At 37.4% G+C, this 25,903-nt stretch overlaps 1 protein-coding gene and 1 non-coding gene across 4 annotated transcripts in view; both read left to right on the forward strand.

Moving 5' to 3' along the window:
* CDK19 (cyclin dependent kinase 19) overlaps window positions 1–25,903 on the forward strand; it is a 232,043-nt gene that overhangs the window by 119,809 nt on the left and 86,331 nt on the right. The window lies entirely within an intron of this gene.
* On the forward strand, window positions 4,443–4,578 carry LOC136402059 (U8 small nucleolar RNA). The gene has a single exon (XR_010750956.1). It is a non-coding gene; the product is annotated as a U8 small nucleolar RNA (small nucleolar RNA).

A 25,903-nucleotide genomic window follows, 5' to 3' on the forward strand; every position in this document is an offset into this window, starting at 1 on the left:
TATATTCACTATTAAATCTTAGGAATCTATCTAGTACAGTGTTTAGAGGATTTTTCTTTTTAAGATTTTATTTATTGATTTTTAGAGAGAGGAGAGAGAGAGAGAAAGGGAGTGGCGGGTGAGAAGTGGGAAGCATCAACTCATAGTTGCTTCACATATGTACCTCGATGAGGCAAGCCCTGCGTTTCAAACCAGCAACCTCAGAATTCCAGGTTGATGCTTTATCCACTTGCGCCAGCACAGGTCAGGCTCTAGTACAGTGTTTAAAACAAAGTAGGCTCTTAATATATAAAAGTTGGGTGGTTTTGCCTGACTGGGCAGTGGTGCAGTGGATAGAGCGTCGGACTGGGATGCGAAAGACCCAGGATCGAGACCCCGAAGTCACCAGCTTGAGCGAGGCCTCATCTGGTTTGAGCAAAAAACTCACCAGCTTGAGCCCAAGGTCGCTGGCTCGAGCAAGGGGTTATTCGGTCTGCTGAAGGCCTGCAGTCAAGGCACTTATTAGAAGGCAGTCAATGAACAATTAAGGTATTGTAATGCGCAATGAAAAACTAATGATTGATGCTTCTTCTTTTTTTTTTTTTTTAAATGTGTGCTCTTTTTATTTTTTATTCATTTTTAGAGAGGAGAGAGAGAGGGAGAGAGAGAGACAGAGAGAGAGAGAAGGGGGGAAGAGCTGGAAGCATCAACTCCCATATGTGCCTTGACCAGGCAAGCCCAGGGTTTTGAACCAGCGACCTCAGCATTTCCAGGTCGATGCTTTATCCACTGCGCCACCACAGGTCAGGCCTGATTGATGCTTCTCATCTCTCCATCCTGTCTGTCTGTCCCTGTCTGTCCCTCTCTCTGACTTTCTCTGTCTCTGTAAAAAAAAAAAAAAGTTGGGTGGTTTTATTAAAGAGAATAGTTTTCCGTGTAACTCATATTTAATTTTAATAGCCAACCATTAATATTTAAACCAGCCAACCATATATAGTATTGAAATAACCATTTAGACATCTTAATGGGAGAGGCTGCAAAGGCCCAGTGCTATTAACATTATTCTGTTCTGAAAAGTGAGATATAATTCACATACCATAAAATACATTCTTTTGAAGTATACAATTCATTGATTTTAAGTATATTCACACAGTTGTTCAATCATCACTGCTCTCTAATTTCATCACTCCAGAAAGAAACAGTATGTATGTATACCTAGTAGTAATTTGCCTTTCCCCGATCCTGTAGCCATTGGCAATCACTAATGTACTTTTTGTCCCTATTGATTTGCCTGTATTCTTTTTTATATTAGCCTGTTTCCAACAGTGTCACAGCTGGTCATTCCATAATCCAGAGATTCTCAAATTTATGGCCTACAGATCACTTAGGGCTCTTGTTAAAATGCAGATTCTCATTTTTAGTAGATCAGGGGTAGAGCCTGATATTCTGAGTATCTGACAAGGTCTCAGATAACACCAGTGCTGTTGCTCTGAAGATGTCATTTTAAGTAGTAAGGTTCAAAGATGTCTCAGAAGCAAAGAAATTTAACTATAAATGTAAACAAGTTGTTAAATAGCAACTTGCACTAATCTAGGGGAAATTATTCCAAACTGTTGAGTTTATATAGTAGTGTTTCCTTGTTCATTACCTTTTGAAAGTGATTTCTTCCCTGCAGCCTACCTACATGTATGCTAGTTTATTATGGGCTTATTTGCACACTTAATTAGATTGATGAAATCAAATAGTTAAGAAAGCTTGAGTTAGAACTTGTTCTGTGACTTTGTTGTTCGAACATCTTCTGATACTTCTACTTTTTGAAAGAAGCTTTCCTACAAACTTCATATTAGTAGATTATTGGCAAACTCAAATCAGTTCTCTATCCATCCAATTCTGAATAGACATAGGCTTCCTTGCACTGTGTTTGGGTGAGCCCACTTTGGACATGGTGTTCTAGAAGTTTCCTATATAAGAAAATAGTTCTGGGTTTTAAAGGATGAGTAGTGTGGGAGGGAAAGGAAAGCATCCTAGCAATAAGTGGGGAATAAAGGTAGAGGAAAGGAAAGGTGCCAAGGTTTGGGGGGTCAGTCAGTTATAAATTATAGAGCAATTCAGTATTAATCACAGCTCAAACAAGAATCTTTTTGTACCTAAGTTGTTTATAATATGTTTTGATATCTTTCACGAGAAATTGTCTTGTATAAATAACAATTCTATTGTATATGGTTCTGCCTTTCCTACTTATTGAAAAGTTCTCAGAAAAAAAAAAAAAAGTCTCATAAGGGCGGACTGTGGGTGGGCACAGAGCGCATTCCTAGCAGCTGTGGCTGATGCAATGCTGTGAGAATACTCCAACTCTCAGAACCCTCCTGGGCATACTCAGGGAGGGAGCTCGCCCGCTATAAGGAAGTGACTTAGAGCCAACCACGCAGATCCCTGATCTTTTCAGCCATTGGCTATGAAGAACACGCTGTAACACCCTATTGGCTGAACCCATGTATATAAGCTAGCTTACTTCCTGAATAAAGTGGATCTGCCTCACTGAAAAAAAAAAAAAAAAAAAAAAGTTCTCAGAGTTATAATGATGACCTGTAATATGGTTATTAATATTGTTCAGATGCCCCACTTAAAATGGTTATTCTTTCCAGCTTGATGTTTTAGGGGGGGAAATGGCATCTGATTTAATTTATGTGAGAGTACCTTCTAGACTTTACAGAGTTATGTAAATGCAAAGTGGTATTGTTATCAACCCCTCCATATATTCCATGTTACCCTTTGGAACGTAGAAGTAAATATTCCTTGCTTTATAAAGGGACCACAATCAGTGTACTTTTGCTCCTAAATCTTTGTCTGATTTGGGGGTCTGAAGACAGTAGTCTTCAGTAGGCAAGGTTCATTTTGTAAGTGATTAGGGCTCTTTCTTTCTCAATTATGGTGTGTGTGCTGTAAACAAAAAATTTTAGTTCTTTATTAACAAAATAAACTTAAGCCACTACTCTAAAATATTTTTCTAAATTACCCAGTTAAGATAAAAGAGTTAAGAAAAAAAAAACTAGTTAGATATCTCTAACATTTTCAGGCCTCACCTGTTACTAGTTATTACTTAATTAATTACCCTTGCCTCATTTTCTCCAGGCCTGAGTTGAGAGAACACTTAAACTTCCTAGGATCACGAATAGGGGGTATCCTTTAGTACTTCTGTCTCACACCAGAGACCTTTCTTTATCTTGGGAAAAGGACCTGATTAGATCTGTTTACTTTTATTACTCAGTATGAGTAGACATTTCAGCTAATCAACAAATTTTAATTTCGTGCTATTGGCAAAGGATCGAGGGAGGCAAATTCAACTAATGGTAAAAAGGATGGTATTAATTTGCATTTCAAATACTCTATATCATCTCCTAATGTATTTCCTAATGCTTTCTTTCCCAAGTACAGAAAGAAAAAAATATATGATACTGTTGTAGCATGTTTACACTGATTATATTGTGTAATACTAGGATTATCTTTTTTGTGTGTTTTCTTTAGTTTTTCTTCATTGTTCTTTGAAGCTACTGGTGTCTTAAAATGATATTAAAATAGCCTGACTAGGTGGTGGCGCAGTGGATAGAGCGTTAACCTGGGACGCTGAGGACCCAGGTTAGAAACACTGAGATCACTGGCTTGAGCATGGGCTCATAGACATGACTCCATGGTCATTGGCTTGAGCCCAAAGGATGCTGGCTTGAAGCCCAAGGTCACTGGCTTTAGCAAGGGGTCACTGGCTCAGCTGGAGCCCCCTCAGTCAAGGAATATATGAGAAAGCTATCAATGAACAACTAAAGTGCTGCAACAAGTGATGCTTCTCATCTCTCTCCCTTCCTGCTGGTCTGTCCCTGTCTGTCCCTCTCTCTCTAAAAAGAGAAAAAAAAAATTAAATAGTGTTTCCATAGCAACACCCTACCAGTTTCTTATGGCAAGCACTGCATCTTTTATAAGTTGGTTTGAAAAAGAGAAATGTTTTCTGAGTTTATTTATAAAATCAGACTAACAGAATATAGCATTATTTTTAAAAAGTATTTTTAATCAGAATATATGTAACAAAGGATTTTACACATAGATGTAAAGTGAACTTCTGAGTGAGGTTTTTGCTTATATAAAAGTGAAAATTTGTATTAAATCAATGTTTTTTCGTCATTAGACTTGAACTACGTAAATAAAAACTTAAACTCTGACAAATTTCAGTTAGATGATTTCTAAGTTCTATTTAAATGTCATACTTGTACTTAGAAGTTTATAGACTGCTTATGAGACTGTTAGAACAATACTCATAATACCCTTGTAATGATTTTCCAACCTCTTAGGCTACATGATATATTTTGTTCAGGATTTGTTCCACTGATTTAAAAAAAAAATGGGGAGGGTCTAATCTGTAAAATCAATGTCAGGATATATTAAATATTTTTACATTTAAATTGTATAAATTATCATCAGTTAGGATAGTCCTTACCTGTTCCTCCTTTTGGAGGGTAGATTGGGACATGGTGATTGGAGTTCACATGACTTGTGATTAGCATCTTTGCATAATCAGGATTTGTAACACTTTGAGTGTTTCTATCTGATTCTTCAAAAATTAAAATAAAAAAGTAGTGTAAATTATCTATCTTTTAGTTTTTAAAAAATTTATTGATTAATTTTTAGAGAGAGAGGAAGAGAGAGTGAGAGAGAAACATCCATTTGTTGTTTTACATATTTATGCATTCATTGGTTGATTCTGGTATATGCCCTGACCTGGGATTGAACCTGCAACCTTGGTGTATTTGGATAATGCTCTAACCCACTGACCTACATGACCAGGGCTATATTATCTATTTTAAACTACTTACTGTCTTTTGACCTTTAGTATTATTCAGTTCTATCTCAGCATTTAGTTCATTTTGTCTAGAGGGTTTAGGGAAGACATTGTATTTATAACTAAAGTTGTCAATACCATATTTTCTCTTCTATTTACTTTAATTTTTACCCTCTAAATGAGGTTTAATTTTTTTAAAATGAACTTAGACTTTTTAGCTTTTTCAATATTTTAAAATAACTAACTCATATGCTCTAGTTGGTTATTATTCTCTTTCCTTCCCATTCCACAGAGCCATAGGAAATTCTTTGAACCTACCAAGAGTATATTTCATGGAGGTTGTAGTTAATGTATTTTTATTACTGGTTCATTCAATAAATTCCAGATACTGGAAATATAACAGTGGTAAAAGACAATAATAATTCTGTTTTAAAGGAGCTTACATAGTGGATCTTAGCTGGAAACTTAACTACTTTGCTTGCCTTTGTGAACTATTTTATCTCTCTATTGATAGTGCTGTTTTGAAAGATTCCATTTGTTTAATAACTGGGTGATTTTATAAATTTCATTTCCCAGCTGGATGTCTATACTAATACTGCCTGATGTTGCAATATAATTTGTCATATTTAATTCAGCCATGGAAACCAAAAATTAATTGTATATAGCTATATATCTTCTCTATTTAGAAGAGGTCTTTTATAAAATAGTTCCATATTTACCTAACTTGATTACCAAATCTTGTTAATTTTTCTTTCAAAAATTTTTTTATCTTTAGGTTTCCCAGCTTTATTTTACTGCCTTTATTTGAGCCAGTGTTTTTCAACCAGTCCACGGACTGATGCTGGTCCACTAGGAATTTCATGCCGGTTTGTGAAAAGTTAAGCACCCTGATGTTGTATGAATATTATAGACATAGTTGAATCTTAGTTGAATTCGCTTATGCTCAGGGTGGTTGCCATCTATCAACCTAGATCATCGGTGAACATAGTATTGAGGTTGTTTTAGATATATTTGGAACTTTTAGGCTTGTTCAAAAAACCTTTTGCAGCGTGCAGAGCATTGACAGATCATGTGCAAGAGACAAAAAGTATTCAGACAAACTTATGAAGTATTCAGTACATTGTACCTGTGGAGTTTGGAAATCAAGCACCAGCTTGTACTGTGTTGCACTATTATGTGTGGTAAGATAAAACTTGATTCCTTGCATATTTCCATTTCCAGCCACCTCCTCTCTCAGTAGTACTTTTTTTTTCATGCTTGCACACAGTTGTGCATGTTCTCACCTGTTCAGAACATGTCCATGTTGTTTGCAAATAAATTGTGTGTTTTAGTATCATTGTGCTGTAAATTTTAAACCCTACAAAATGGAAAGAAAAAAACAACAAAACATTTTAACCTTCTTCAAAAGTGATAACAATAGTCAAAGGAAAAGTAGTGATGACACTGAAAGTAAACCAAGTACTAGTGCTTCAAGTTTAAATGAAACAGTGAAAAGGAAACACGATAATTTTGAAGGTTCAGCAGAAATCAAAATAAGAAAAGGAAACTTTGTTAGGTAGTACGATAAGGAATATTTAAAACTTGATTTCACTGTAGCACCTGGTAGTGAATTATTGCCACAGCCCTTGTATGTAGTATGTTCTGAAATCCTGTCAAATAATGCAATGAAACCTTCCAAACTTACTTGTCATTTGTATTCAAAGCATAGCACTCTTATTGAGAAGCCAGCAGATTTTTTTGAAAAGTTTCACAATCAAATGAAAAGTCAGAAAATTCAAATGGAGAAAATGATGACTAGTGACACATCGCTGCTTTGAGCATCTTATTTGGCTGCCCTTTGAATACTGAAAATGAAAACTGTTCACTATTGGTGAAGAATTATTAAAGCCTTGCATCTTAGGTGTCACTTAGGAAATTTTGGGTCCTCAAGCTGCACAAAAACTTGAGGCTATACTGTTTTTGGATACTACTGTTCAGAGAAGAATTGTTGATATGGCCAGTGCTATTGAAGAGCAAATTGTAGAGGGGATAAAGGAATGGAAATGTTTTGCCATTCAACATGATGAATCAACTAACATAAGTAACCATGCTGTTCTACTTTGCTTCTTGAGGTATATTGACAAGAAAGACTTTAGGGAGGAACTACTCTGTTGACTTAATCTACCTGGTTGGACCACTAGTTCAGAGATATTTAATGCTCTTAATGAGTACTTTCAAACAGAGGGGCTTTGACTGGGGAAAGTGTTTCAGAGTGTGTATGGATGGTGCTGTGAGTATGATTGCACATCATTTGGGTAGTTGCAAAAATAAAGAATATTGCACATCCAGAAATGTTGTCCACCAGCATTTAATTACAAAGAAACTTTCACTGACTTGAACACTGTGATGAATGACGCAGTGAAGATGGTTGATATTTGTAATTAAGGCTTGAACTTTAGACTGTTCATAACACTAGGTGAAAACATGGATTCACAACACCAACATCTCCTTCTCTAAAGAGAATGAAGATGGCTCTCGAGCAGGCATCCCCAAACTATAGCCCGCGGGACGCATGCAGCCCCCTGAGGCCATTTATCCACCTACCCCCCCCCCCCCCCACACACACTTCTGGAAGGGGCACCTCTTTCATTGGTGGTCAGTGAGAGGAGCACTGTATGTGGCAGCCCTCCAACGATCTGAGGGACAGTGAACTGGCCCCCTGAGTAAAAAGCTTGGGGATCCCTGCTAGAAGAAGGGTTCTTTCACACCTTTTCCAGTTGAGAGAAGAATAGAAACAGTTTCTGCAAAAGCATAACTCTGCATTAGTAGAGCTTTTGTTGGATGAAGAATGGATGGCTAAGCTTGCATAGATGGCAGATAGTTAGCCACCTCAGTGAACTAAATATTTTTGTCCAGAGGTTTAACACAAACATTTTTACATTCAGAAATAATATGGATACATTAAAAAAGATAGTTGTTCTTTGGGAAAGTCACACACAGGAAGAAGATGTAGAAATGTTTCTGTTTCCACTTTTCTAAGACTCTTTGCTGCAGACATCAACCAGAAATTCATATTTAGTATAATAAGTCAACATTTAATAAAAGTGTTAGTTCAAAACTTGGACCATTATTATTCTGAAAATGAGGATCAAGGAGGTAACTAAGCTTTTTATCAATAACCTATTCATGGAAGATACCAACTCCTGCTCCTTTAATCACTGTGAAAAAAACTGATAGGTTTATCTTCTGCTGTCACTCTGGTGCCAAACTTAAAATGCAGTCATTATCACAATTTTGAATATCTCTGGAAGAAAAATATCCATCTCTTAGTTATAAAGCTATTAAATTTTTAATTGCATTTTCTATTACCTACATGTGTGAGAAGACTTTTTTGGCCTTATCACTAATAAAAACCAAACAGAGAAACCTAATGGATGTCAATGCAGTGCTTTGTCTCTCAGAAACAGAACTGCAGCCTTAGTTATCAAATATTTTTTGCAAAGAAAGAACAGAAGATTTCACTTTAGCTTTACTTGAATTAAATACTGCTTTCTAGAAATTTCAATTATATTCTATTAAAATATATATATATACTGCTCACAAAAATTAGGGGGTATTTTATAGCTTCATATTCATTTTTGAAATATCTTCTAATTTTTGTGAGCAGTATATTTTACTGTTCACCTGGTTATTTTATTTATTTATTTTTTCCTAAGTGAGAAGTGGGGAGGCAGAGACAAGACTCCTGCATGAGCCTAAACCGGGACCCACCTGGCAAGCTCCCTACCAAGCGATGCTCTGCCCGTCTGTGTCCATTGCTCTGTTGCTCGGCAACCAAGTTATTTTAGCACCTGAGGTTAGGCCATGGAGCCATCCTCAGCTTCCGGGGCCAACTTGCTCCTACTGAGCCATGGCTGTGGGAGAGAGAGAGAAGGGAGAGGGGGAGGGGTGGAGAAGCAGATGGTCACTTCTTCTGTGTGCCCTGACTGGGACTTGAACCCGGGACATCCACATGCTGGGCTGATACTCTACCACTGAGCCAACTGGCCAGCCTCATCTGGTTATTTTAGAGAATTTTCATTTTATAGTATTATAATTAAAAGATAATTCATAGAATACTAATAATGGTTTTTATTTCTGTAATGTATTTGTTTTGTTGATGTGCTTTTTCTTTATCTTTTTCTCTTTCCATATACTAGCATAGATAAAAGGGACCTTCTGAATAATAATGCTAGAGATTATTTCTGAACTAGTCTATTGCCTTGAGTTAGTGATAGTACTTTAATAAGATTTCATGTACTTTGTTATATTTATAATAGCTAGTTTTATCAGACGAGATCGGGCGGGTCCAGGGTAGTATGACTGTAGACTATAATAGCTAGTTTTATTACTCCCTTTTAAAACTAGTTTGTTTAGAATGTGTTTCCAAATCTCTTAGCCTGTGTAATAAATGATTACCATCAATTATAGATTACTTATAAAAATTATATTAGGTGTTATTGGACTTTTTTAATCATTCTTTTTCAATAATTAGAAGAAAATATTCTTCTAATAGTTAGCAGGGGAAATTCACAATTTATATTAGCACTTTAGCTAACATATGAGGCTGTGGCCAAGACTTTGTTCATATAATTTCTGTGGGACTTACATATGAGTTGAATATGAAAGATCTTTAATGTCATTTGTGAAAATCAGGAGTGATTGGTGTAAGTTTTATTTATTTATTTACAAATTTTGGTAGTAGACACACAAGAGAAAGCCCATGTATAATTTTATCACACTTAATTTTGTCAATCTTTTCTAGATAGGGAGACTAACTTCGTTTAGGGCAAAAAACCATGCAATTTTAGAAATGGGATTAATTTTTTCCTCCTGAGATAGTTATTCTAGTTAGTATTGCTGCTTAATACCTATTCCAAAACATTGTGGCATAAAACACCTTTTTTTTATTATACACGTGGATTCTGTGAATTGGGAACTCCAAAAGTCACAAGTGGGGATGGCTTTCTCAGCTCTGTGATGGCTGGGGTTTCAGTCAGGGAGACTTGAAGTTTGGGATCAACTGCTGAGGGCTGGAATAATTTGAAGGCTTATTCACCACCATGTCTGGCACCTGGGCTGGGAGAACTCAAAGACAGTGGTCCCCAACCCCCGGGCCGTGGACTAGTACCGGTCCATGGGCCATTTGGTACTGGTCTGCAGAGAAAGAATAAATAACTTGCATCATTTTTGTTTTATTTATATTTAAGTCTGAACGATGTTTTATTTTTTAAAAATGACTAGATTCCCTCTGTTACATCCGTCTAAGACTCACTCTTGACGCTTGTCTCAGTCACGTGATACATTATCCATCCCACCCTAAAGGCCGGTCGTGAAAATAGTTTCTGACATTAAACCGATCCATGGCCCAAAAAAGGTTGGGGGCCACTGCTCAAAGAGACCAGGATTATTGACCAGAGTCCCTACATGTGGCCTTACTTCTGTGCATATGGTGGCCTTGGCATGGTCAGATCAAGCTTAATTGTTAAAGTGAACAAGGAGAAAGTTGCATTGTTTTGTTTTGTTCTTTTTTTTTTTTTTTTTTTTTTTAATAATAATTTTATTTTTAATGGGGTAACATCAATAAATCAGGATACATATATTCAAAGATAACAAGTCCAGGTTATCTTGTCGTTCAATTATGTTGCATACCCACCACCCAAAGTCAGATTGTCCTCTGTCATCTTCTATCTTGTTTTCTTTGTGCCCCTCCCCACCCCCTTTCCCTCTCCCATTCCCCCCTCCCCCCCGTAACCACCACACTCTTATCAATGTCTCTTAGTTTCACTATTATGTCCCACCTACGTATGGAATAATACAGTTCCTGGTTTTTTCTGATTTACTTATTTCGCTTCGTATCATGTTATCAAGATCCCACCATTTTGCTGTAAATGTTCCGATGTCATCATTTCTTATGGCTGAGTAGTATTCCATAGTGTATATGTGCCACATCTTCTTTATCCAGTCATCTATTGATGGGCTTTTTGGTTGTTTCCATGTCCTGGCCACTGTGAACAATGCTGCAATAAACATGGGGCTGCATGTGTCTTTACGTATCAATGTTTCTGAGTTTTTGGGATATATACCCAGTAGAGGGATTGCTGGGTCATAAGGTAGTTCTATTTTCAGTTTTTTGAGGAACCACCATACTTTCTTCCATAATGGTTGTACTACTTTACATTCCCACCAACAGTGTATGAGGGTTCCTTTTTCTCCACAACCTCTCCAACATTTGCTATTACCTGTCTTGCTAATAACAGCTAATCGAACAGGTGTGAGGTGGTATCTCATTGCCGTTTTGATTTGCATTTCTCTAATAGCTAAAGAAGATGAGCATCTTTTCATATATCTGTTGGCCATTTGTATTTCTTCCTGGGAGAAGTGTCTATTCATATCCTCTTCCCATTTTTTTATTGGATTGTTTGTTTGTTTGTTGTTGAGTTTTATGAGTTCTTTGTATATTTTGGATATTAGGCCCTTATCTGAGCTGTAGTTTGAAAATATCATTTCCCATTTAGTTGGCTTTCTGTTTATTTTGTTATCAGTTTCTCTTGCTGAGCAAAAACTTCTTAGTCTGATGTAGTCCCATTCATTAATTTTTGCCTTCACTTCTCTTGCCTGTGGAGTCAAATTCATAAAATGCTCTTTAAAACCCAGGTCCATGAGTTGAGTACCTGTGTCTTCTTCTATGTACTTAATTGTTTCAGGTCTTATGTTTAGATCTTTGATCCATTTTGAGTTAATTTTTGTACAGGGGGAGAGACTGTAGTCCAATTTCATTCTTTTGCATGTGGCTTTCCAGTTTTCCCAGCACCATTTATTGAAGAGGCTTTCTTTTCTCCATTGTGTGTTGTTGGCCCCTTTATCAAAAATTATTTGACTATATATATGTGGTTTTATTTCTGGACTTTCTATTCTGTTCCATTGGTCTGATTGTCTATTTTTCTGCCAATACCATGCTGTTTTGATTATCGTGGCCCTATAATAGAGTTTGAAGTCAGGTATTGTAATGCCCCCAGCTTCATTCTTTTTCTTTAGGATTGCTTTGGCTATTCGGGGTTTTTTATAGTTCCATATAAATCTGATGATTTTTTGCTCTATTTCTTTAAAAAATGTCATTGGAAGTTTGATGGGAATTGCATTAAATTTGTATATTGCTTTGGGTAATATAGCCATCTTGATTATATTTATTCTTCCTAGCCAAGAACAAGGTATATTCTTCCATCTCATTATATCTTTTTCGATTTCCCTTAACAATGGTTTATAGTTTTCATTATATAAGTCCTTTACATTCTTTGTTATGTTTATTCCTAAGTATTTTATTTTTTTTGTTGCAATCGTGAAGGGGATTATTCTTTTGAGTTCCTTCTCAGTTGTTTCATTGTTGGCATATAGAAAGGCTATTGACTTCTGTATGTTAATTTTGTATCCTGTGACCTTACTGTATTGGCTTATTGTTTCTAGTAGTCTTTTTGTGGATTCTTTGGGGTTTTCGATGTATAAGATCATATCATCTGCAAAAAGTGATACCTTTACTTCTTCTTTTCCGATATGGATGCCTTTTATTTCTTTGTCTTGTCTGATTGCTCTGGCTAGAACCTCTAGTACCACATTAAATAAGAGTGGAGAGAGTGGACAACCCTGTCTTGTTCCTGATTTAAGGGGGAAAGCCTTCAGTTTAGTGCCATTTAATATGATGTTAGCTGATGGTTTATCATATATGGCCTTTATCATGTTGAGATATTTTCTTTCTATACCCATTTTGTTGAGAGTCTTAAACATAAAATTGTGTTGTATTTTATCGAAAGCCTTTTCTGCGTCTATTGATAAGATCATGTGGTTTTTGTTCTTTGTTTTGTTGATATGGTGTATTACGTTAACCGTTTTACGTATGTTGAACCATCCTTGAGATTCTGGGATGAATCCCACTTGATCATGATGTATTATTTTTTTAATATGTTGTTGTATTCGGTTTGCCAGTATTTTGTTTAGTATTTTAGCATCTGTATTCATTAGAGATATTGGTCTGTAGTTTTCTTTTTTTGTGCCATCCTTGCCTGGTTTTGGTATGAGGGTTATGTTGGCCTCATAAAATGTGTTTGGAAGTATTGCTTCTTCTTCAATTTTTTGGAAGACTTTGAGTAGAATAGGAACCAAGTCTTCTTTGAATGTTTGATAAAATTCGCTTGTATAGCCGTCAGGGCCTGGACTTTTATTTTTGGGGAGGTTTTTAATGGTTTTTTCTATTTCTTCTCTACTGATAGGTCTGTTTAGGCTTTCTGCTTCTTCTTGACTCAGTCTAGGAAGGTTGTATTGTTCTAGGAATTTATCCATTTCTTCTAGGTTGTTGAATTTAGTGGCATAAAGTTTTTCATAGTATTCTACAATAATTCTTTGTATATCTACGGTGTCCGTGGTGATTTCTCCTCTTTCATTTTGGATTTTGTTTATATGAGTTCTTTCTCTTTTTTCCTTGGTAAGTCTTGCCAAGGGTTTGTCAATTTTGTTGATCTTTTCAAAGAACCAGCTCCTTGTTCTATTAATTTTTTCTATAGTTTTTCTGTTCTCTAATTCATTTATTTCTGCTCTGATTTTTATTATCTCCTTTCTTCGGCTGGTTTTGGGTTGTCTTTGTTCTTCTTTTTCTAGTTCCTTAAGGTGTGAAGTTAAGTGGTTCACTTGGGCTCTCTCTTGTTTGTTCATATATGCCTGAAGTGATATGAACTTCCCTCTTATTACTGCTTTTGCTGCATCCCATAGATTCTGATATGTCGTATTGTCATTTTCATTAGTCTGTATATATCTTTTGATCTCTGCACTTATTTCTTCTTTGACCCATTCATTTTTTAAAAGTATGTTGTTTAGTTTCCACATTTTTGTGGGATTTTTTCCTCTTTTTTGCAGTTGAATTCTAGTTTCAAGGCTTTATGATCAGAAAATATGCTTGGTACAACTTCAGTTTTTCTGAATTTGCTGATGTTATTTTTGTGGCCCAACATATGGTCAATTCTTGAGAATGATCCATGTACACTGGAGAAAAATGTATACTCAGTCACTTTGGGATGAAATGTCCTGTAGATGTCTATCATATCCAGGTGCTCTAGTGTTTTGTTTAAGGCCACTATGTCTTTGTTGATTCTCTGTTTGGATGACCGATCTAGAGCCGTCAGCGGTGTATTGAGGTCTCCAAGTATGATTGTGTTTTTGTCAGTTTTTGTTTTAAGATCAATAAGTAGCTGTCTTATATATTTTGGTGCTCCTTAGTTTGGTGCATATATATTAAGAATTGTTATGTCTTCTTGATTCAGTGTCCCCTTAGCCATTATGAAATGGCCATTTTTGTCTCTGAGTACTTTTGCTGTCTTGTAGTCAGCATTATCCGATATGAGTATTGCTACACCTGCTTTTTTTTGGATGTTATTTGCTTGGAGTATTGTTTTCCAGCCTTTCACTTTGAATTTGTTTTTATCCTTGTTACTTAGATGAGTTTCCTGTAGGCAGCATACAGTTGGATTTTCTTTTTTAATCCATTCTGCTACTCTGTGCCTTTTTATTGGTGAGTTTAATCCGTTTACATTTAGTGTAATTATTGATACTTGTGAGTTCCCTATTGCCATTTTATATCTTGCTTTCTGTTAGTTTTGTGTCTTATTTGATCCTTCTCTTTCGTTTCTCTATCTTTTGTTTTTATTTGGTTGTATTCCATACATCTTTCCTCTGTTGCTATCTTTTTTATCTCATGTGCTTCTGTGGTGGTTTTTTCAATGGTGGTTACCTTTGAGTTATGAAAAGGGTCCCTACCCTGTTCATTGTAGTGAACTATTTTGTGAGTACTTTTGCACTCCATCGTCCTTTGCTACTGTTAATCTCCATCTTCTCCCCCTCTTTCTTTTTGTTGTTGTCACAGTTTAAATTTGGTTTTATTGTGTTCTTCTTGGAGCTTTTACTTGTGGCTCTGTTTTTTTTTTTTTGGTTTTTTTTTTTTTTTTTTTTTTTTCATTTTTCTGAAGCTGAAAACAGGGAGAGACAGTCAGACAGACTCCCGCATGCGCCCGACCGGGATCCACCCGGCACACCCACCAGGGGCGATGCTCTGCCCACCAGGGGGCGATGCTCTGCCCATCCTGGGCGTCACCATGTTGCGACCAGAGCCACTCTAGCGCCTGAGGCAGAGGCCACAGAGCCATCCCCAGCGCCCGGGCCATCTTTGCTCCAATGGAGCCTCGGCTGCGGGAGGGGAAGAGAGAGACAGAGAGGAAAGTGCGGCGGAGGGGTGGAGAAGCAAATGGGCGCTTCTCCTGTGAGCCCTGGCCGGGAATCGAACCCGGGTCCTCCGCACGCTAGGCCGACGCTCTACCGCTGAGCCAACCGGCCAGGGCGGCTCTGTTTTTTTTTTTGTTTTGTTTTTTTTTGTTCTTTGTATCTGATTGGAGAACCCCCTTTAGTAATTCCTGGAGTGGGGGTTTTCTGATGATAAATTCCCTCATCTTTTCTGTATCTGTGAATGTTTTTATTTCTCCTTCATATTTGAAGGATAGCTTTGATGGGTATAGTATTCGTGGCTGAAAGTTCCTCTCTTTCAGGATTTTAAATATTGGGGTCCACTCTCTTCTAGCTTGTAGAGTTTCTGCTGAGAAATCTGATGATAATCTAATGGGCCTTCCTTTATATGTTGTATTCTTCTTTTCCCTGGCTGCCTTGAGAATTTTTTCTTTGCTGTTGGTTTGTGTCAATTTCACTATGATATGCCTTGGAGTAGGTTTGTTGGGGTTAAGAAAACTCGGAGTTCTGTTTGCTTGTTGAACTTGAGGCTTTAGTTCTTTCCACAGGCTTGGGAAGTTCTCATCTATTATTTGTTTGAGTATGTTCTCCATTCCATTTTCTCTCTCTTCTCCCTCTGATATACCTATTATTCTTATGTTATTCTTTTTGATGGAGTCAGATAATTCTTGTAGGGCTATCTCATTTTTTTTAATTTTTGAGTCTCTTTCTTCTTCTCTCTGCTGTGCCTCAAGTTGCTTGTCTTCTATTTCACTAATCCTCTCTTCTATCTGACCTGTTCTATTAGCTAAGCTTGTTACTTCGTTTTTCAGCTCGTGAATTGAGTTTTTCATCTCTGTTTGATTTGTTTTTATAGTTTCAATTTCCTTGGACATATATTCTTTGTGTTCATTGAGTTGTTTTCTGAGCTCCCGAAATTGTCTTTCTGTGTTTTCTTGTATATCTCGGAGGATTTTTAGGATTTCTATCTTGAATTCTCTGTCATTTAGCTCCAAGGTTTCCAATATATTAAATTTTTTCTCCATAGATTTTTCGTCATCTAGCTGTGTTACCTCTCTTTCTTTTGTATCCATGATATTCGATTTTCTCTTCCTTAATGGCATCTTTGGGTGTATTGCGAAGCATCTGGAGGCTCCAAGTATAGGTTTTTCTGTTTCTGGTTGAAGATCTTGTTGAGTTTTGGGGGAGATTTATCGGAATCGCTTCCTACCCCGCCATTACTCTGACATCATCCTGGTAGATCTTTGTTTTGTTCTTTTGGACAAAGCCTCACAAGCTATGCATTGTTACTTCTGCATTCTGTTGGTTACAAGTGAGTCATATACACCCACAGATTTCACCTCTTGCTGGGAGAATGGTATGTTCAAGAAGAGTATGTGGTACCAGAGATACTGTTGTGGCCATTTTTGGAAAACACATTTTGTCATAATAGGTTCAATACTTGACAGTATTTTCATTTCAAATCTATATTTAATAATGACATTAGAAGTAAAAGATCAGGAATTCTTTATCAGTATCCACTGAACGGAGTTTAGGATTGTGAACTAAAGGTTGAAAATATTTTTTTTAAAGGCTTTAAACAATATATTTTTCTATTACCGTATTTCCCCATGTATAAGATGTACCCTTTTTTGAAAAATTTGGAGTATAAAAACTGGGTGTGTCTTATTCAGTGGTTGTAGATTTTTTTTTTTTTTTTTTGTATTTTTCTGAAGCTGGAAACGGGGAGAGACAGTCAGACAGACTCCCGCATGTGCCCGACCGGGATCCACCCGGCACGCGCACCATGGGCGACGCTCTGCCCACCAGGGGGCGATGCTCTGCCCCTCCGGGGCGCCGCTCTGCTGCTACCAGAGCCACTCTAGTGCCTGGGGCAGAGGCCAAGGAGCCATCCCCAGCGCCCAGGCCATCTTTGCTCCAATGGAGCCTTGGCTGCGGGAGGGGAAGAGAGAGACAGAGAGGAAGGGGGGTGGGTGGAGAAGCAAATGGGCGCCTCTCCTATGTGCCCTGGCCGGGAATTGAACCTGGGTCCCCTGCACGCCAGGCCGACGCTCCACTGCCGAGCCAACTGGCCAGGGCCAGTTGTAGATTTTTTTACTAGCATTTCCTACTTTTTCGTGCTTGTTTTTACATTCATTGTTGAAGACTGATTTGTCATCAGATACAGATAAGGACAAGCTAGTGAATGGGCATTTTGACAGTGGTGAGGAGTCGTATGAATTTTATGATGAATAAAACTTTAGTTCAATAACTTTATGTAATACTTTTTGTTTTTCAATTTTCAGGCCCCCAAATTAAGGTACATTTTATACATGGGAATGTCTTATACACGGGAAATAATGGTACTTTGAAAATTGCCTTTTTAAAACATTTTTCTCCTGAAAGTCAAAATTGCTAAGATTTTTGTTTGCTTGTTACCCTTCCTTACTTTAAACAAGTATAGGGTGTCATGGATCATTAGGATATCTACTTAGAGAGAAAGGGAGGGGCACAAAGAAAACCAGATAGAAGGTGACGGAAGACAATTTGACTTAGGGTCATGGGTATGCAACATAATCAAATATCAAAATAACCTGGAGATGTTTTCTCTGAACATATATACCCTGATTTATCAATGTCACCCCATTAAAATTAATTAAAATATAAAGGATATCTAGTTAGATTATGTACGGTTTACATTGTTGCTACATTGGAGCTATATTAAAGTTTGCCATTGATAAGAAACAAAGAAAATTCACTATACCATGTATATTTATGCAGAATTTAGTTTAAATGGAAAAATATTTTTACACTTGATCTTAGCCAAAGGGCAAGAAGCAGTGGAAAAATATTTTTAAATACAATAAAAAAAGAGCCTGACCAGGTGGTGGCACAGTGGATAGAATGTCATTCTGGGACACTAAGGACCCAGGTTCGAAACCTGAGTGCGGGCTCATCAGGCTTGAGCGTAGGCTTATCCAGCTTAAGCATGGACTCACCAGCTTGAACACAAGGTCGCCAGCTTGAGCATGGGATCATGGGCATGACCTCATGATCACTCTCTGGCTTGAAGACCAAGGTCACTGGCTTGAGCAACGGGTCTCTGGCTCTGCTGAAGCCCCCCTGGTCAAGGTACATATGAGAAAGCAATCAATCAACAACTAAGTGCTGCAACTACAAGTTGATGCTTCTCATCTCTCTCTCTTTCTGTCCATATGTCCCTGTCTGTCTCTCTCACTCTCTTTCCCTCTCTTTCGTTCTCGCTTAAAAATATAGGACAAAATTGAGTACACAAGGATACAAAGTCATGCTTTTTCTTGCTTGGCAAGATTCTTTTTTAAAATTTTTATTTATTTATTTTAGAGAGGGGAGAGAGAGAGTAAGAGAGAAGGCGGGAGGAGCAGAAAGCATCAACTCCCATATGTGCTTTGACCAGGCAAGCCTGGGGTCTTGAACCAGCAACTTCAGCATTTCAGGTCGACGCTTTATCCACTGCACCACCACAGGTCAGGCCGCAACATTCTTTCTAATGTAACCTGAAAGCCAACAAAGCTGAAGAAACTTCTATGTCAGCCAGCCAGAAAACATTGGACAGTGTGCGTTGTTTTGAAAGAAGGTGACTTAATTTGAAAAAGCTGGAACTGCCTGACTAGTGGTGGCGCAATGGATAGAGCATTGGACTGGGACACAGAGGGTCCAGGTTCAAAACCCTTAGGTCGCTGGCTTGAGTCCAGGCTCATCTAGCTTGAGCACAGGCTCACCAGCCTGAGCCCGGGTTGCTGGCCTGAGCGTGGGATCATAGACATGTCCCTGTGGTCACTGGCTTGAGCTCAAGGTTTCTGGCTTGAGCCCAAGGTCTATTGCTTGAGCAAGGGGTCACTTGCTCTGCTGTAGCCCCCTGGTCAAGGCACATATGAGAAAGCAATGAGTGAACAACTAAGGAGACTAAGGAGCCACAATAAAGAATTGATGCTTCTCCTTTCTCTCCCTTCCTGTCTGTCTGTCTGTCTGTCCCTATCTGTCCCTCTCTCTGTCTCTGTCTCTCTGTGTTACAAAATAAAAAAAAAAGAAAAAAGAAAAAGCTGGAATCTTCCCTCTATTTTGACTTGCCCCAGCACAAAAGCTTTATCTTACAAAATCTTGTGTGTGTGTGTGTGTGTGAAAGAGAGAGAGAGACACACACACACACACGCACACACACACGGAGAGAGGGACAGATAGGGACAGACAGACAGGAAGGGAGAAAGATGAGAAGCATCAATTCATTGTGGCTCCTTAGTTGTTCATTGATTGCTTTCTCATATGTGCCTTGACTGGGGGGCTACAGCAGACCGCATGACCCCTTGCTCAAGCCAGCAACCTTGGACTCAAGCTGGTGAGCCTTGCTCAAACCAGATGAACCCATGCTCAAGCTGGCGACCTTGGGGTTTGGAACCTGGGTTCTCTGCATCCCAGTTCATCACTGTATCCACTGTGCCACTGCCTGGTTGGGCATCTTACAAAATCTTATAAGCACAAGTAATGATATGATTGGAGATGTCTAGGTGAAGCTCTCTGAACTCTGGATGTTTTATGACTGGGAGCAGAACAGTGAAGGCCTCTTTCAGATGACATTATTCTTCCAGAATTACTGTCATTTTTTTTTTCTTGTAGTCTCAAATCAAGGTTTTAAAGTACTTGGAAGTTATGCCATTTTTTTTCCACATTGTAACCAAATGAAATTCTGATGTTTCTTATTTCTTAGTGAAGCTAGTTTCTCTTTTTTGTCCTTTAAAAGCATGCTGATGCCATTGAGGATTCTTGTTTTGTAAACCCATTTTGGAAAAGGAAAAGACCACTGAGGGAGAATATAGTGAAAAGTGGCTTGGCATTAAAACTGATGGAGTACCTGGTTACACATCTGGTTTTGCCTTTTGGTGAAGGAAGAAGCTCCATAGGTCACTATGAACCATTGCTTTTACATTAACATCAAAGGCTATGCCGAGGACCACAAAAGAAGTCTTGTCCAGTGTCTTAAATTAAAAGTCATACTTTCTCCCTTGAATCACTGCCTTGTTAAGATGCTGCTACATAACTTGGTAAATCAGGGTTTTGGTTTTTTTTTAAATTTTTATTCATTTTAGAGAGGAGAGGGAGAGACAGAGAGAGGAGAGACAGAGACAGAGAAGGGGGGAGGAGCTAGAAGCATCAACTCTCATATGTGCCTTGACCAGGCAAGCCCAGGGTTTCGAACCGGCGACCTCAGCATTTCCAGGTCGATGCTCTATCCACTGCGCCACCACAGGTCAGGCCTGGTAAATCAGGATTTTTAGAACGCTTGTCTACTGATTGTTAAAGCCACTGGCATGATATAATATTACATTCTGCTTACGGTTCTAGCTCTTTATTCAAGAGAAACGGTAGCACCCTTCTAATTGAAGTTGATTTTTGTGAAATTAATTTTAATTTGCTTTTTAATTTAATAACCTTTCTAACAAGCATTTTTTTAAAGCTGGGAGAGTTTAATCTGCTTACATTGTGTGTGTTCATATATTTAGAGTTATTTCTGTTACCTCGTTTTCAAGTTTTCTATGTCTCATGCTTTGATCCCCTCAGCCACCCCCACCCCCCACACACATACTTCTTTTCTGACTTCTGAAGTATTGATTGAGTTTTCCTTATTCTTATTTTCCTAAACTTCTGGTTGGGAAATAACTTACAATCTTTCTATTAATAATTACTCTTGCATTTTTACATACATATTTGACTTAAATTCTCCAGTTTATTCATCTTCTTCTATACAAGGGCTTTACATCTCTTTAATTTAGCTCTTCTCTTCTGTTATTTCTATTATATTAGTTCTACGTAGTATTCACTCAATGTCTTCCTCAATTCCTAGCCCCCAACTTTGTATATTTTTAGTTTCTTTACACTCAGGCTTATTTAGATTTACTTACATGATTCTTTCTTGCATATACTCCTTATTGAGGTATATTTCTAGTGTTTCTTTCATCAAGGGCTTGTTAAACAACAGATTTTTTTTTTAGTCTGTATCCAAAAATGTCTCTTTTGCCCTCAGTTTTGAAATATATTTTTAGCTCGATATAGAATTAGAAGTTCTTTCTTTCAGTTCTTTGAAGATCTCTATAGTGTACTGTACTTCTACGTTGTTCATTAGATATTCTTTTTTGTCATGATTTTTAAATTAAAGTTTGATAAAACGTTTAAACTTGTGTGATTCAATGATAGGTACTTTTAATAACTAGATGAAGTACAAGTTTTATGGCATGTTTTTTTAAAATACAGAGTACTTTTAATTCTAACTTGATAGTACATGTATTAATGATATAGTACAAAAATAGCATAGTACATATAAAATGATACATATATTAGTATATTTATAATTTTCTTATACTTGAGCATTCTTTATTTTTAAAAAGTCCTTAAAAGTCAAATGTTAGATGTGGAATTAAGGAAACATTTTATATCTGAATTAATTACCTTGTTTTGTTTTTGTTTTTTCATAATCTGCCTAACCCAAGCTGAGGAGAGAAGTTCAGTGTTATTTATATAACTCCTTTTAATGGTCCCCATGGATTTAAAACACAATTAGCATTGTTACATTTCCTTCCATAGAGAAAATATATGCTTTCTTAATAAACGTAATATGCTTTTGTTCATGAAGAATGTCATTTAGTAGTGCCAACTATTTTAGGATGCTAAAATAAAAATATTTACAATCCAAGAATACTTTAAAATTATTCTTTTTAAAATTTTTATTGATTTTAATTTATTGTGTTTATGTAAATTCAAGTGTCCCACCGAATATATCTCCCCTCCCCCGCCGTGTTCCCCTCAACACCCAATTATTCTTATACGAGAAAGATGTTCCATTGTTTTTGGTGTATTACTTCATCATATAAAAATTGTGTGAAAAGCAAACTGCATGACATTTAAAGGTTCAGAGATTTGGTGATTGTTTAAATTAAGTTTGCCAAGATACTGGAACATATGAAATGAATGATAGCACCATTGTAAAGGCATAAAAGACTCATTAGACATTTAATTAATTAAGTATTTAAAGCCTACACAGTGCCTTGTATATAGGTGTGTTCAGAAAATGTTGGTTCTGTTTAAATGACCAAGTTAATTTGACCCTGTTAACCTTACTAACATAATGTTGACTTTTTCACTTAGTGAGTAAGGTACTATTACATATGTTAGATTTTGTAAACTGGTCCTCAGTGCCCCAGAAGTCACAGGAAGATGTAAACTTGGAGGAGAATGAAGAAAATATTTAATGTTAAAGGAAAATAGGAAATATCCTACCAAAATATTAATTAAATCAGTTCATAGACCTGAAGAATTGAAAAAAGATGGCTGCCTAATGGATTTTAAAATGAATATTCACAAAAAGACGACTCAATTTAAAAGTGGACAGAAGGTCCTGGCTGGATAGCTCAGTTGGTTAGACCATCGTCCCAAAGCTCAGCGGTTGCTGGTTCAATCCCCTGTCAGGGCACATACAGGAGCAGATCCGTGTTCCTGTTTCTCTCTCTCCCTCTCTCCCTTCCTCTCTCTCTAAAATCAATACAATAAACGTTTTTAAAAAGAGAACAAAACCCTAACCAGGTGGTGGTGCAGTGGATAGAGCGTTGACCTGGGATGCTGAAGCCTGAGGTACAAAACCCCAAGGTTGCCAACTTGAATGCGGGCTCAGCAGCTTGAGCATGGGGTTGCTGGCTTGATCATGGAATCATAGACATGATCCCATGGTCGCTGGCTTGAGCTCAAGGGTCGCTAGTTTGAAGCCCAAGGTCACTGGATTGAGCCCAAGGTCGCTGGCTTGAACAAGGGGTCACTTGCTCTGCTGTAGCCCCCACACCTCTCCCGCAGTTAAGGCACATATGAGAAAGCAATTAATGAACAACTAAGGTGCCGCAACGAAGAATCAGTGATTCTCATCTCTCTCTTCCTGCTTGTCTGTCCTTATCTGTCTCTGTCTGTCTCTTTCTCTGTCTCTGTCACAAAGAAAGGGCTTTCTAACATGATTGTGAATTAGGATTACGAATTAATTCCTGTTTTTTAGTCTCTGTTCTTTGAATCTGTCATTACATGTGGGCTGATACTTATTTTCTTATGTAGAAAACTGGAAAATATTTCTTTCCTTTCTTCCTTAAAGAAATTGCATTTCCATGAATGAGGATCCTCTGCAAAGTCTAGTTGCTGCTTACATAAAAGTTTGTGACAATCTGCTGTTTCTTGCTTATTATAGTCTGACATTTGACTAAAGCAAACCTTTTCTAGGTTTATTGCTTATTCATAAGCAGATTTTAAATGGAAAGGTAAAACAAACCAGTTAAGATATCAAGTTATTTAAAACTTTTAATATCTATAGATTTTAAAAGCTTTAACTTATAAGTTCATGATAGTGATTTACCTTCACCCTTTTACTCATTTTCCATTGAAACAACCCAAATGGTGGAATGCAGAAAAATTTGTATCACACTTGGAAAATTAAACATGGGTGTCATTCCCAGTGTCATCATATTGAAGAGCTTTGATAGGGAACAGTAAAGGTAAGAGCAGAATGAGGGTACACATCAGCCTGCTAGATCATTCAATGGAAACTTGCTAAGGAGATTGAGCAGAAAGCCTTCCCATCCTCGTATACCTAGCAGTGTGTTTAGGCTGGGGGCTAGGTGAGACAAGAATGGGAATAGTGATGTTAGTAGGTAAATCTGTCTCCTAGCCTGAATGAAGCTGCAGGAAGGGAGCCGACTCTGGTGCACATGCTTTGTGCTGCAGCTATAGGGTCAGAACAGAAGTCACCATGGGGGATGATCTTTAGGAGTAAGTGAATGTAGAGGTGCTTCTTGTCTCAACCAGCTTCAGGCTGAAAGGGAAGGCAGTGCCCTTTCCAGGAATTCAACAATGATCTGCATGATCTGGAACAGTCTAGACAAGTGCTGTTTAATAGCACTTGCTGCAATTAGGGAAATATATATACAATTCAGTAGAGTATCCTCTAGTCACAGGATGTTTGAGCACTTGAAATATAGCTGGGAAGGCCTTAAAAAAGGCCTTCCTCTTTTGGTTATTTTTATCTTAAGGAGTTAATTAGACAAAAGCTCTTCATCACAGCATGGTTTAAGATATTAAAAACAAAATATGAAGTAACATGAATGTGCTGTTTAAAGCAATCTGTTTCATACTCATACAATGGAATAGTATGCAGCCATTAAAATTGCTAATGTAGATAGACATTTATTGAAAAATAAGTTGTTTCCAATATGTTAAGTGAAATGACTGGTTATAAAACTATGTTTCTATATTTTGGTGTAAATATTTGAACATATTTTGTGTGTGTACACACCCAGATAGATAGATAGATAGATAGATAGATAGATAGATAGATAAATAGATAGTATCTGGAATTCAGGCATCAAAAAATTTATCTTAATCTCAGTTCTGCCATTATTAGATGTATAACAGTGCAAATTAACCTCTTAGCCTCCCCAGTTTTTCCACTGTGAAAGAGATTAAAAACAGCATTTATCTCATTGGGTTGTTTTGAAGATTAAGTGAAATAATGTGGCTGAATTGCTTATCATAGTGCCTATATTATCCTGTGATAAAATCATATTAAATGGTAGCTCTTTGGCCCTGGCTGGTTTGCTCAGTGGATGGAGTGTTGGCCCAGCATATAGATGTTCTGGATTAGTCATGACACACAGGAGAAGTGATCATCTACTTCTCTCCCCTTTCTCTCCCTCTTCTCCTCCCACAGCCAGTGGTTCGATTGGTTCAAGCTTTGGCCCTGGGCACTAGGGATAGCTTGTTGGTCTGAGTGTCAGCCTCAGGTGCTAAAAATAGCTCAGTTGATTCTAGCATTGGCTCCAGATGGGGTTGTCAGATGGATCCCCACCAGGGCACATGCCAGAGTCTGTCTCACTGTGTTCCCTCCTCTCACTTAAAGAAAAAAAAGGTAGCTTTTTTATGGTCATGGTAATTGTTATTGTTATCATAGATATTTGTGCTTACAAGAAAGTTTAGGGGATACATATAAAAATATTAGCAGATTGTCCTTGATTGGTAGAATTACAAGTGATCTAGTGTTTGTATTTTTCTGTATTTTCTGATTCTGGTCTTTCATTGAACATCTATTACATTTATGATTTTAAAATGTTTAAAACTTAGTGTGCCTAAGTCATTAACATATAAATTGTATTGCATAACCCTCTTTAGAACTGCACAACATTTTTGTGGTTATAGAAAATCTTTAAAATTAAGACCAATGGAAATAGTGTAGTATAATTGAAACACTTCCTATAGAATTATAGGTATAGTCACATTTATATCTGGGAAGACAACACAGTATACACTCCTTTATGTTTTAACTTGCATCCTTCCTAATCTGGGCAAAAACAGTACATTTATTTCTATTTGAAAATGGTTTTGTTTTCTAATTGCTTATTTCTAGGGTTCAAATTTAGTCGCTCTAATGGTGATGAGGATTGTTGTTGACAAAGCTGTAGACATTTAGTTAGGGTATTGCTTTGGTGGATATTCTTGAAGTTTGTATTCCCAAAATTTTTGTAACAGTCTTTTATATTTCACTTTGCTTAGACTCATGTATTTTGAGAAAGGCTAGGTAGTGGACAGAGAAAGGTGAAGTAGGGCTATCAGGGGCAGGTTTCATAAAGGACAGGATGCTTGAGCGGAATCCTAAAGGTGAGTGTCTGAGTATTTGCACTTTGGGGCAGTCCATTGGCCTTTCTGGCAGCGAAGCAGCTGTGGTATGAGGTAGCATGGTCACTGGACAATCTAGAGGTGGTT

Source organism: Saccopteryx leptura, chromosome 3, assembly GCF_036850995.1.
Source record: "Saccopteryx leptura isolate mSacLep1 chromosome 3, mSacLep1_pri_phased_curated, whole genome shotgun sequence".
Lineage (NCBI taxonomy): Eukaryota > Metazoa > Chordata > Mammalia > Chiroptera > Emballonuridae > Saccopteryx > Saccopteryx leptura.